The sequence below is a fragment of the Rana temporaria genome, chromosome 2, assembly GCF_905171775.1.
Source record: "Rana temporaria chromosome 2, aRanTem1.1, whole genome shotgun sequence".
Lineage (NCBI taxonomy): Eukaryota > Metazoa > Chordata > Amphibia > Anura > Ranidae > Rana > Rana temporaria.
Window position 1 is genome coordinate 89,357,336 of NC_053490.1, and position 12,610 is coordinate 89,369,945.

Genomic DNA, 12,610 nt, shown 5'->3' on the forward strand with positions numbered 1-12,610 from the left:
CTGTCCACTAAATGTCCCACTGCTTAAGGGATTGTTCAGCAGAGCTACTACAATGAAAAGTGTCCTTATTTTTTCCTCTTAGTAATGTGGCATATCCCACAGTTTCCTGAATCCCATCCAAGTGACAACTGCAATAAATGTTTAAAAATGCAACTTTTATGTACGGTGATTTCTGGAAGAGTGTGAAGTTGCTGTTTGCTTGGCTGATGCACTAGTGGGAGCAGAACTTGCGACATTTTAATATCAGGGTAGAACTACAATAGTATGATAACTTATGGAAGTACGTTTTCTCTGCTTTCGACTGCTTTTATGGCTGAAAATCAGTAATGTTAAAGTGCCTTCCACTATTAATAGAGTCAAAAATGTATGTTAAAAAAACTATTTAAATCTCGGTGTGTCTCCAAAGATGGCCGACATTGTGTGCCAAGCTTCTTGGCACACAATGTCGGCCATCTTTGGAAACACAACAAGATTTTTTTAGTTGGCAATTAGGGTGTCACTTCACCCACTAAAATGGTATTTACGGTATCTCACAAAATTGAGTACACCCCTCACATTTTTGAAAATATTGTATTAAATGTTTTCATGTGACAACACTGATAAAATGACACTTTGCTACAAGTAGTGAGTGTATAGCTGTCCTCTCAAAATAACTCAACACAGCCATTAATGTCTAAACAAAGTGAGTAGCCAGTTAGCCATTTTCCCTCCCCGGTGTCATGTGACTCATTAGCAGGTGTGTTCACTTTGGTGTTATTGATCTCACTATCGCATACTGGTCACTGGAAGTTCAACATGGCACCTCAAGAACTCTCTGAGTATCTGAAAAAAATAATTGTTGCCATACATAAAGATGGCCTAGGCTATAAGAAGATAACCAAGACCCTGAAACTGAGCTGCAGCCAAGACAATACAGCAGTTTAATAGGACAGGTTCCACTCAGAAGTTGAACAGGCTTCGACATGGTCGACCAAAGAAGTTGAGTGCTGATCTTTCCCTCAATCAGCTTTCAGAGCTCTCCTCACTGAGTTCTGCAGAGTGTAACTTCTGCTCTCCACTCTCTTTTTTCTGAACTCTCAGACAAACTTTGAACTAATGTAGAGAAACGAAAGTTGCAGATAGACAGGTGCAACTTATGTAGGAGGATTTGTATAGTCTCTGTGTAGCACTAGGGCCAGTCACTTCACTGGGTATATGTAAGGGTTTGCATCCACTTTAAAATCAGTATGACCCAAAGACATTAGGGTGGCAAAGTTTTTGGCAGCAGAAGCCCTTATTTCATCATCAAACTTCTCAAGTTTCCAAGCACCACAAAGCAAACTTACAATATATGTTCTATGCAATCACCTATACAACTGCATGCAATGTATTAGGGAACTGTGGGACCTCTTGAGCTGGCTCTGAGCGTGAGCAATGATATTTGTATTATTAATGACTAATCACCCTTATTATGCAAGAAATGCTAAATATCTAGGAGAACCACATACCATATATACTCACCTATAAGCCAACCCGAATATAAGCCAAGGCACCTAATTTTACCACAAAAAATTGGGAAAACGTATTAAATCGAGTATAAGCCTAGGGAGGGAAATGCAGCAGCTACTGGTAAACAATGCCCATCTGCAGCCTCACTTTGCCCATCTGCAGCCTCGCTGTGCCCATTTACAGCCTCACTGTGCCCATCTGCAGCCTCATTGTGCCCATCGTGCCTCATGTACCTTTGATTAGTCTCCGCTGTGTCATGCAGTCTTAACTAGTGGCTGTCCACTGTAACAAAGCCTCGCCTCCTCCTCGTCCGTGATAGACAGAAAACACTGATTCCGTTTCCCAGCATTGCATCTGTGTTCAGTGTTCCGTCGATCACGGACGAGGAGAAGGCGGGGCTTTGTTACAGTAAACGGCTGCCCAACAGTTAAGACTGCATGACATGCCGTCACTCGAGTATAAGCAGAGGAGTGCTTTTTCAGCATACAAAATGTGCTGAAAAAGTCAGCTTATACTCGAGTATATACGGTAATTCATTTTGGAAAGGCATTGCCTCCTATTGCCTTTCCATGAGTCTGATGATCCCCAAAGACTGTTGTTATGGCTCTGTAAAAGTTGCCCAGTCGAACATAAAACTGAAATTTGGGCCTGTTTTATCCTCTTCGCCCCTTAAAATGTTCTACATGCATCCTGTTTGGTCGATTGTTCCCTCCCTAAGAAGATGTCTTCAACAGATGTCTGATTATTATTATTATATCGGATTTATGTAGCGCCAACAGTTTGCGCAATGCTTTACAATATAGGGGAGGCAGTACAACAACCAAAAATTCAATACAAGAGGTTTAGAAGGCCCCTGCCAACAGTCTTTTGTAACCAACAAAGATCTGCCTCCAAGGGTCATTCACAAATGAAGGGGAACAAAAACAAAAAACAGGTGGTATGTGTGACCACTTGGGTTTTTCAGGCGTATCAGAAACTAATCGCATAAGAACTGCACCTTGATGGTGTCTCTGCAACTGGACGGTCTCTTTGATTGCCTGGACAGCCTCTGGGTAGTCATTCGCTAGGCATTATGCTGTCTCCCTGGGGTATAAGGTCCAGTAATTTGGATATTAGGAGCCCTCCAGCTTCAGATTAAATTGTTAATAAGTAATAGGTTTGGCTTAGAGAGGAGCTTTTTATGCAGATTACAGTGTGTCATGTATAAAATATGTGTCAGTGCCCTTTGTAGTAAATTAAAATCAATAAGCAAGTCAGTGACAATTTCAGATGGTCGTGCCCATTGAAAGACAATGTTTTACCTGGAGAAAAACATTTTACTGTTTACACAATGAGTCACTGTTACTTGTCAAGCCAAACAACTCGTATTAGGTAATTATTTACCAGCTGGCTTGGAGCTCGTGCTCGCAGAAATAAACGTGAGTGTTTTGTAGAAATACACTGAAAACATGTTATACTTACCTGCTCCGTTGCAGTGGATTTGCACAGAGCAGCCCAGATCCTCCTCTTCTCAGGTCCCTCTTCTGTGATCCTTGCCCCTCCCTCCTGTTGAGTGACCCCACAACAAGCAGATTGCTATGGGGACACCCGAGCCAGCTTAAAAGTTGCTGTGATGGGCTATGCCCTTGATGAAAAAAATGGAAATAGGCAGTCTGTACAGCACTTATGGTAAGGACAGGCCCCTTTGAAATTGCATGCTCACAGTATAACTGTGAGGCCTCGTACACACGACCGAACATGTCCGCTGAAACTGGTCCGTCTGACCAGTTTCCGCGGACATGTTCGGTCGTGTGTAGGGCCGACCGGACAGTTTCCCGGCCGAGCGGACAGGTTTCCAGCGGACAAAAGTTTCTTAGCATGCTAAGAAACATGTCCGCTGGAAGCCTGTCCGTCGGACATGTCCGATGGTCAGTACGACTCATCGGACATGTCCGCTGGCCCGAGAAGCCGCACATGGCGTCGAAGTGATTCGACGCATGCGTGGAAGCATTGAACTTCCGTGTTTGCGGACGTGGCGGCATCAACGTCACCGCCACGTCACCGCACTGTCTGTCCGCGGGGATTTCGATGGTGTGTACAACCATCAGACCGAAATCTCCGAGCGGACATTACCGATGAAAACGGTCCACGGACCGTTTTCATCGGACATGTTCGCTTGTCTGTACAAGGCCTGACTGGCACTGGTTTAAAGTGTTCATATGTTATGTGTTGGAATTTAAATAAAGCTGTGGCCTTATTAAATGGGGTTACAATTGTTTTTTACCTAAGCCCATTGCACCTCAGAAGTCACGCTTTCATCCACAAAATTCAAGCTTCTTTTTCTAATTAATTAGGACTTTAATATATAGCACCCAGGAACTTGATTACCTCAGGGACATAAGATTACAAAAATGCGATTTATTAAACCCAAATTTGCAACAAGATATACAGTATAAATATCATTAAAAACGGCTTAGTATAGGCAACACATATCACAGCTTATTCATGCATAGCCAAACTAGGTATTTTAAACAATATAGCTATTTTCCAAAACATATTGGAAAATGTGTTTCGTATGTTTTGCAATCTATCTTGTTATCATTGGTATGATGGTGAAAATACAACAAGAGACCATATTATATATATGCCCAAGCAAGACTTTCTTCTCAGGAGTAAACAATCCTTGTTATGGCTCATGGGCTGGTTCTCTTCTGGCATTTCAGGAGTGAAAGGACACTGAGGGCATGAACCTCATTTTGCAGACCTCCAGATTACATGTGTAGCGCCTGTGTACTTTCAGTACAGGTGCTATCCTAAATTTAGAGGGGGATGAGAGAGTTAGTTAACTCTCATCCAGGTAATTCGTGCAAATTAAGCCTCTGTTTCAGCTGGGCTCTATTGTGTGTTCATTCTGTGTTCCTGATGTGCTTTTCCACCCTGGGGCGACAGGTGGCGCCGGTAGAGTCTAGGTGGGAGTGCCTCTTGCCAGCAGCCAATCAGGAGGGGTTTTCCCTCGCGGGGCATGCTGGGGGAGGATATTTTAGGAACAGACGCCATTTTGGTGGTTCGGTTTTCTTCTGGTTCTGGGTGTGGCACCCACCTTCAGGTGACCACACATCACGGGCCCCGGCGATATGGACTACCAGGCCGGGGTGCACGTGCTACGCTGTGTTCTTAGTTCCGGGGCCCGGAGCAACTGAAGCTATGGTGGGGCCCCAGCAGTCGGCTAGGTCCCCAAGTTCTGAGAAGAGATCCCAAGCGAGTTGTGCTGTTCGGTGGGGAGTCAGTCTGAGGAGAGCCAGAGAGGCAGGCAATCCAACAGGGCCTAGACAATCCATTGGGGATTGAGGTGACCGGACACTGAGAGGTTGGATGTCAGCAACCTGCCAGTCGGTGACCAAGTGAGAACTACCTGAGGGAGATTCAGGCACTAAATTCACTAGGAAGATTCACTTCATAATTCTACGTTCGGGGGAAGGGCCTGTGGCAGAGGTTCTTTCCTGATATTCATTTGCACCAGGTCTGTGGCAGAGACTTGTTTCTTTTTTCCCAGTGCTCCGAGTGATACCCTGGCTGCCAGGTCGGTGTGAGAGGCCTGTCCAGGTACACTAAACCCTCTCCGGCAGGAGGGGCAATGAAAGTAAAGTGTCATTCTGTTCCGTTAGGCCTGAATCTACTATTCCTCCTCCTCACCCATCTTTGATCTATCTATCTCCAGTTTACTGTTTGCCGTGTTGGGCAGTAATAAAAGCACAAGAAAGACACCCTGCTGTTTGGACATTCCGTCATTGCTACTCTCATCAACTACCCTAGACGTCAGAGCCATAGAGGTAACACGCCATCTCAATCTATAACCAGCAGCTCCTGCGGGGGTAGCGCTACACATCTATGACATGACCCATACAGGCCCTGGAAGCCCTCTGACTATATTACCACGTTCCTGAAGAAGCATGAAAACATGTGAAATGCCTTGACCAATAAAGAGTGGAAAAATAGCTATAGTATTAACAGTTAGTTTGATGGTTATGCATAAATAAACTTTTATATGCATTGTCTATACTAAACTGTTTTATAATTGTATAGTAAATGTCCTGTTGTATTTTTTGTATTAACAAATCATATTCTGTAATCTTGGGCTGCTTTCGTTTATTAAGTTCCAGGGTCCTAATTAAAATGAAAAGATAAGGAAGCAAAGGCCTGCTTTTTCCAAGATGGCCGCCTCCACACAGTGCAAAACAAGATGTGATAAGTCAGGTAATGCCATGGTAATGGGGAAAAAAATCAGCTGCAGGTAGACCACAGGCAACACTGGTGACTTGTCCTTTGCTCCCTATCTGTCTTTTTCGGACACGGCTTTCCCAACTTTCTAAGATAAGACCAGACCAAGGGGTAGGCAAATGAGATGGACATTTAGGGCCAGATCCGCATAGAAATGGATCGGCGCAGCGTATCAGAGATACGCTACGCCGCCGTAGCTTACCTGGCGGAATTTCGAATCCTCAACGATTTCGCGCCATAAGTTACGGCGGCGTAGTGTATTTCTGAGTGAGTGAGTGAGAGACTTGTAAAGCGCAACACATGCAAACTGAATCGCCTCTGGGCGTTGTATCCATTTCATGGATAAGGAACCCCTTGACCTCAGAAGAGATGGGTTTTAATCTTTCTCCTGAAGGCCAAGTGGTCCGACTCCAGTCGGATGGTGGTTGGTAGTGCATTCCACAGGCGGGGACCTTGGACTGCAAATCTTCGATCTCCCTTGGACTTGTATCTGGCTTTGGGTATCTGGAGGAGGTTTTAATTGGTGGATCGCAGAATGCGATTGGGGTTATGGGCTTTTATTTTTTCGCATAGATATTGGGGGGCGTTGCCTTGAATACACTTATGTATTAGGCAGAGTGCCTTGAAAGTGATTCTGTCTTTTACTGGCAACCAATGAAGGGATCTCAGTGAAGGTGAGATTGATTCCCATGTTTTTTTCCCAGTCACTAGTCGAGCGGCCGTATTTTGAACGACTTGCAGACGAGTGATTTGGTATTTGGGGAGTCCTAGATAGAGGGCATTTGCGTAGTCAAGTCTGGATTTTTTTCTTTCGGGATAAAGGGCGTGAGTCTGCGTAGTAGGCGCAGCAGATGGTGGGATCCGCTGACTACTGACCCTATTTGTGCATCCATTGTCATGTAGGTATCTAAAATGACTCAGAGACTTTGGACTTTGGTGCTAGGGGTGATAGTTTTACCCAGAATGGGTGGGGGAGTCCATGTTGACGCGGGGTGATTTTTCCGGTTAGCGTGAAACAGGAGAAGTTCTGTTTTCGAACCATTGAGTTTAAGATAACTGTTTGTCATCCAGTTATCTATTAGAGTAAGGCATTTCTCTAGTCCAAGAGAATGATCCTTTTTGTTGCAGATGCGAAAATACAGTTGTGTGTCGTCTGCATAGGAGTGGTAAAGTAACTTCTGGTTACTGATGATTTCAAAGAGAGGGCGAAGATAGATATTAAACAATACGGGCGATAAGGGAGATCTCTGGCGGCGGAATTCAAATCGGCGATTAGGGGGCGGGTTTCATTTAAATGAAGCGCGTGCCTGCGCCGAATGAACTGCGCATGCGTCGTCACGAAATTTCCCGCCGTGCATTGCGCTAAATGACATCGCTAGGACGTAATTTTTTTAACTTAGACGTGAGTTACGGCCATCCCGATTCACAGACGACTTACGCAAAAAAAAAAAAAAATCAAATTTCGACGCGGGAACGACGGCTATACTTAACATGGCAAATCTAACTATACGCCGCAAAATACCAGCTTTAACTATACGCCGGAAAAAGCCGACTAGAGACGACGTAAGAGAATGCGACGGCCGCGCGTAGGTTCGTGCATCGTCGGAAATAGTTAATTAGCATACCAGACGCGGAAAACGACGAGAACTCCACCCAGCGGACGCCGAAGTATTGCATCTACGATCCGAAGGTGTACAAAGCCGTACGCCTGTCGGATCAAACCCAGATGCCGTCGTATCTTGGTTTGAGGATTCAAAATAAAGATACGACGCGGGAAATTTGAAAGTACGTTGGCGTATCAGTAGATACGCCGGCGTACTCTCACTGTGGATCTGGCCCTTTGAGTGCTTCAGAAGGAGAGGATGCAACCTATGTTGCTGAAGTATTTCATGGGTCATGGTGTGGAGGGCATACTTTGACCTTTTTGCCTGGGGTGCTAAAAGACCTTGTCCTGAAACTGCACATAGACCTTATTAAATGTGCTAAATTACACCTGTTAATGTAGTTGGAGACAATCCACATTCATTTCCAGCTTTTGCCTGGTGTTGAGGACTGGTGAACTCCCCTAGACTTTAAACCCTATAGATCATCCTGCTTACAACACTGATAGGCAGGGCTTTTTTTCAGCAGGAACGTGGGGGAACGCAGTTCCGGCACCTCCAGCACTGAATGTATGTCATGGGGTGTGCTGAATGGTCTATTGATGCTGGGGGATCTATTGGAGCTGGAGGGGATATTTTGTTGCAGGAGGTCCATAGTTGCTCGGTTATCTTTTGTTGTGGCAGGGACCCATTATTACTGGCTGTAGGGGGATCTACTTTTCTTGATATCATTAACAAATTTCATACAAAATGCATAAAACCAAAAAATGAAACTTGGTTCTGTGTTCTCTAAAATAGGTGGCACTGGGAAGTGGGTAGGGGGTGGAACCAAGGGACAGTGCGCAGAGGTGGGTAGGGTACAGAGACGAGGGGTGACTCAAAAGGGAGTTCCTGTAACTTTTTTATTGAGAAAAAAAGGCATGCTGATAGGTACAGCTCTGAGGCTAAACTGCTCTGCCTTTTATTCTTAGGTCAAGCTAAGCATTTTACAGTCAGGAATATCAGAGGTGTTAACAGAGGTCTAAACTGTAAATGTAAGCATGCAGAGTTCCATAGGTGGCCCAACCAGATACTAAAATGCAAGAGACTGTGCAGAAAATCTATCACTGAGACCATAAATATATGGATCCCTAGTGCTTTCTAGCCAAAGGCAGTCGCCTGCCTGCCAAAAATAATTTGCAGTGAAAACATCAGGGAAAAATTGGACCACAGGGAACCTGGGGAGGTAGAGTTTTGGGAAAAATTGCTTCATTTGAAGCTCAGGAGAAAGACTGAACAGATTAAAGTGAGGACTCCTATCTCTAAAGATAAAAAAAACACATGACCTGGCATAGCAGAAGTAGCAAGCCTCCATCCCTGATAATGTGATTTAAGGCATGAAGGAAAAATATTGGGACTTTAAATGAGGTATGCTATTGCTAAATAAAACAGTGTATGGAGCATGTATATACTGTATAGTAAAACCTTTAATTGTAATATATATATAAAAAATAAAAAAATATTATACAATGGTCATACATATTGATATATACACACACGAACACGTGAATATATGTTATATATAAAGAGTAAAAGCTGAGCTGTCTGGACATCCCATAAATAAAAACTCTACGTGTTTCATGAATCACGTTCAGTCTTCAAGAGTATGGATGCTAAAAATACACTTTAAATACACAAAATTGGTAGATTAATATAGGTGTATGCAGGATCGCCATTAGGGGGGTACAGGCATTACACCTGTAAGGGGCCGTTGGCCCCCCTCCTGTTTTTTTTTTTTGCATTACACCTGTAAGGGGCCCGGTGGTTCCCAGGGCCCCTTACAGGCCCGGCTGCCCCCCCCCCTCCCATTTTATTTTTCTATTTATTTTTATTTTTTTTATATATTTTTTTGCATTACACTGGGTAGTTGTTTCTGGGATCTCATACTCACACATAAGATGTATATTGGCTCATACAATGATGGGGGAAGTGAGGACAGGGATCCCTAATACTGTTTTATTTAGCAATAGTATACCTCATTTAAAGTCCCTGAAGTTTAGACCTCTACAACATGCACTATTTAATTACCAGTAGTGTTATACTCCAAACCTTTTCTCCAACCTCTAAATTTGTTATTTTGAATGGAAAAAAAGCATATATGGGTTTAACCAACCAATAATTTTTTGTGCATTGAATATCATGGCCTATGTAACGAGGGGGGGGGGGGGGGGCATGGCGGAGATTTGTTCTTTACATAAGTTCCTCCATGTTTTCCCATGAACTCGTTGGGCGCCAAGTTCTGGGTTACATGAGAGGATACATTTACATTTCTGGTTGTAACATGACAAAATGTATGATTAAAAACTGACCACACTAAACAGAAGAGCAAAACGTGGTCAATTCTCTTGCTTTGCTGGGAACTCAGTGTACTCTCCTCCAATGATCAAACTTGTCCTGACACGCCCCCGCTGCACAGCCATTTTCTGGGTGCACTGCTGCTTCTCCTCCCCTAGCTCTTATGCCGCTGAGAACAGAGGGAATGTGATCACTCATAAAAAATGGAAAAAAGGTATTTATACGTTTTTTTTTAATATCAATGAAAAATGGTTTGCCTTTCATTTCTATTTTAAACTGAATGGGTTGTTTTCCAAGGTGATCGTTTACAATGACTTTAACTCTTGACCTTCCGTATCTCTGTACAGGAAGGGGACCTTTGCAGTGCAAATCCACTCCCGTTGCTCTGGAAGACAGACTGGTGACAGAAGGAGTGCTGACAACATCTCCCTCGCTGCTAGAGGCCATTCCACCTATAACAAGGTACACACTGGTTGATAAACTTCCGTTAACCCAGGTAACGACTTGTGTAATTACACTGCACTCCACACTGATGTCTTCATACCCCAATGTGTTTAAGACCCACTCAGTGGGCTATTGTGTGCCGGTTACTTGTATTACATCCTTTTCAGTAACTTCAAACCAGGCTGGAACAAAGTTCCAAACGCTTTACTTAGAAAAGTTCAAAAGGTAATTACAGAGTTCCACATTCACGGACAAAATTCTCCCCTAATTCTCCACTCTAACTACAGGCTGTCCCAGCATACCTGAAATGGTAGTGTTGGTGTAAAACAAAGTCCATCAAAGGCATTCCTCCAGGGCTGGTGTCTTCGGGGCAAGCCCCATGTTCTGATGACTTCACATCCAGATGGTGATAAGCAACATCCTTCTGCTCCTCGTGGGTGTAATTTGCCATCTCTCTTCCTTATGGGCACCAGTCTTAACTCTCCACTAGGCCTATGTCAGAAACATGATGTTGGGGGTGACTCAAACCCAGTGGCGGCAGGTGGTAATTTTGGGGGGGTTCAGCAAACAGTGCACCCACCACCCCCACAGTCGGGTCAGGTCAGGTTGGTTGGTCGGTGCACTTACCTCATCCATGGCAGGCAATCACGGGCAGCATCCCTGGCTCCCATCCATAGGCATTACAAGCAGCTTCTCTTTACCTTGCTTGGCGGCTTCCGTCTCCTCCCTCCACCTCGGTGTCCAATCAGAACACTTGTCCTTTCCGCCAATCGGGAAATGTGTCTCAGACCCATGCTTCCTGATTCACCAGGAAGCACGGCGATTCAGTGTGAGAATAGGGAATGTTCATTCGCTATTCTAACATACCTGGGTGGGCCCCGAGTGCAATGCTCTGCACCCAGGGTCCACCCTATTTTGAAGCCTATTAGAGCCTCTGGCTCTAATTGGTGCTTCAAAAAAAAATACCCCCGCCACTGTAATTCATGCATCCGGCGTACTGAAAGGGGCTGGACGCATGGATAGGGGGTGGCGGTGGCATGGATAGGGGAGGCGGTGCCCTTGCACCCTTAATGGACGGGCTGCCCCTGCTCAAACCCAAACAGACCCTAGCTGGCTCTCTAAGGGGGCTCTCAGGCCCGGGGGAACCCTGTTCTGGCCACTGTCCCTCTTTTACACACAGGACCAGTGGGTCAGACCTAGAGATAACCTGCCAAAACAAAAGAACCAGGAAAGGCATTAACTCCTACCTTCCAGTGCGGGGGGGGGGAGGGGGCAGCACCTAACTGGCTATATTATCCTGCTTACACATACATACTTTGTGATGATAGGTATCTTTTTTTCTGAGCCCAGAAAGTTGTGATGTATGCCAATCATGAGCTAAAAGAATATGTGAGTACTGTGCAGATATTATTTTGCCATGCGGTGTCTGTAGATACTGTTTTTTTTTTACAAGGCCTCTACAGAACCAAAACACCAACTGGTTGCCAGTACTTAATTGGTCTGAAAAGTCTCATTGGCATAGCGCATACATTTGCCTGAAGTCTCCCTACTTGTTCTCTGTACATTAAAACCTGAAAAGCATGTGCATGTATAACACAGCTGTTGAAGTTTGTGAGAATCTTTTATTCTGCTTTTCTAAATGTTTGGCAATAATAAATACTAGAATACTAGTGAGTGGGAAATCTTTGCACACTCTCATTTCTTTCAAACCTACAGATTTCACAATAATCATGGAATAAATGAAAATTAAAACTGATCTGCTAGCTGATGGTTTTTAATACCCACATTATTATAAGTGCTGTTAAAATATGACAGTGCAATGTTAAAAACTAAAAAGTGTTTGTTGTTTAAACAGTTAAAAATGCCAGCATTGGACTCCGCAGATACCTCCAGTCTACAACTTGGCAATCACCAACACTTGCGTAAAAGATCCTATTCCGCTAAATTGATATAATCTAGATTTTCAATAAACCAGAACAAAAACCTGAGTGAACATGTGTAGACGCATTTTGAAGCAACATACTATTGCAAAGCAAAACCCAATTTGTGTCATTTTTGTAGTCAGTGTGTAGAAATTGCAGTTTATATTTCAGACACTAGGGGGAGTTGCTGAATTTTGACAGATGGTAAAGCAGACATGCATAGCTATAGGGAGTTAACACATTAGCATGTATATCTACAGCAGGTATATTGAACTGTAAATTAAACATTAACGGCTCACTTTTTTAATTAGCCTATATGTCATCTAAAGGCAGTCTATAATTGTAGATACAGTGTATCTTGTGATGCTTGCGGGAACTGAATGTTAATAGCTTTGAGCTGTTAGTGCTCAGTGTTTAATTGTATAAGATTAATGTATGTAATTATACAGGTAAACCTAGAATGTTTGTACTGGGAGAGATATTTTAAAAATAACTTACTAGCTTTTTATGAGATTCCAGTGGCCTTTGATATTTATTTTACTTTCCAATTAGCTTTTTTTTAAT